The sequence below is a fragment of the Callorhinchus milii genome, unplaced genomic scaffold (genome assembly GCF_018977255.1).
Source record: "Callorhinchus milii isolate IMCB2004 unplaced genomic scaffold, IMCB_Cmil_1.0 Scaffold507, whole genome shotgun sequence".
Taxonomy (NCBI): Eukaryota; Metazoa; Chordata; class Chondrichthyes; order Chimaeriformes; family Callorhinchidae; genus Callorhinchus; species Callorhinchus milii.
This window is the reverse complement of record NW_024705248.1, coordinates 9,566-11,105: the sequence shown is the minus strand read 5'-3', so window position 1 is coordinate 11,105 and position 1,540 is coordinate 9,566. Positions and strand designations below refer to the sequence as shown.

At 41.0% G+C, this 1,540-nt stretch overlaps 1 non-coding gene across 1 annotated transcript; it reads right to left on the bottom strand.

The window, feature by feature from the left end:
• Window positions 1-893: 893 nt before the first annotated feature.
• Window positions 894-966, bottom strand: trnar-ccu. The gene has a single exon. It is a non-coding gene; the product is annotated as a tRNA-Arg (tRNA).
• Window positions 967-1,540: the final 574 nt, after the last annotated feature.

The following is a 1,540-nucleotide window of genomic DNA, read 5'->3' as shown; positions in this document are numbered from 1 at the left end:
AACACTCACCAACTCTCACACTCAATCACTCTCACTCATACTCACTCTCACTCATACTCACTCTCATACTGACTCTGACATTCACAAACTTTTTTGCTCAAGTCTGACACGCACAGCACGAACCGTTGAGCGGTCACGTGGTCACTCGTTGAGTGGGAGGAGTTTGAGTGTCTGACGTAACAGAGATAAGGGCGTGGCCATAGCCGTGGAGGTGAGTGACGTCACTGCACGCGTGTAGTGAGACGTGCAGAGGAGAAATTGGCAGCAGTAGCAGCAAAAAATTAACCCGTAAAAACAAAGTTTTTCACTATAAATCCTTTATATGCGTGGCATCGGTTTTATTTTATTATTCATTTCTGTTTTTCTTGAGTAAGAGTTTCATTTTTATTACATTGGTATTTTAAATGAAATATAAGGAAAGTCGTATATAAGGATTATAAGGTTTTCAGTTTTTGTATGATTGTTTATATTGTACATTTTTGTTGTTTTCTTGAATAATTTTCTGTGTTTAGGAAAAATATATGATTGTGTTAGTGAAATATTTTTTTTCCTAAAAAGTGGAAAATTTTGGAAAAAATTTTCACAAAAATAAATTGTCACGCACAACGAGTCTGTGCAAAATGTCAGCTCGATTGGATCACGGGAAGTGGATTAAAAAACGACCGAAAGATTTGCACGGTCGTAAGCGTGCAAGCAAGCAAGTGAACTTAATATGAAGGATTTAAAAATGGATACGTATTTCCCCCTTTCGTCCCCTCTGCTTTATCAATGTTGATTCCTGTCACCAAAGTACACTGATTTCACACTCTCTTCGATCGGCACAGTACCACCTTCGCTTATCATCGTCAGATTCATAAACTTGACGTCTACAAAATGAACAACTTTTTCTCAGCTACCCCAGGTGGGACTCGAACCCACAATCCCTGGCTTAGGAGGCCAGTGCCTTATCCATTAGGCCACTGGGGCTACATGTAGCATGATGAAAGGGTAAAAACCTATTACTATATTTTGCCACTGGTAAAGAGGTCTCATAGTGTAAATGCTTACCCCGAGCTCTCAATACTCTGATAGTGCACTGTCTTTGAGTTGTACGCCTTTTGGCGTCATCTGGTCCAACACCAATGGAGACTAGGCTCTAAGAAAAGCTGTCTCGGGTGTGGACCAATCAACTTCAAGGACAGTGCATATCATTATCATCAGAGTTGTTTATTTTTGTTCGCATTTTGACTGCTTGTGTTGTGGTTATTGCAAACATGATGCCTTGTATAAAGGTGTCAGTTTTTGTACCATTTGAAAGGGTAAAAACCTATTACTATATTTTGCCACTGGTAAAGGAGGTCTCATTCTTTACGGGGAGTGGAGACGAGGAGGAGGGAGCACAGTGAGACTCACGCTCACTCACTCGCACGCTGTCAGACTCGCTGTTTCACTCTCAAACTCTGTCTCACCCTCACTGTAATCACTCTCACATACTCTCTCATTCACTCACTCATTCTCTGTCACATGCACTCTCTCACTCTCCCACTCACTCTCACACTAA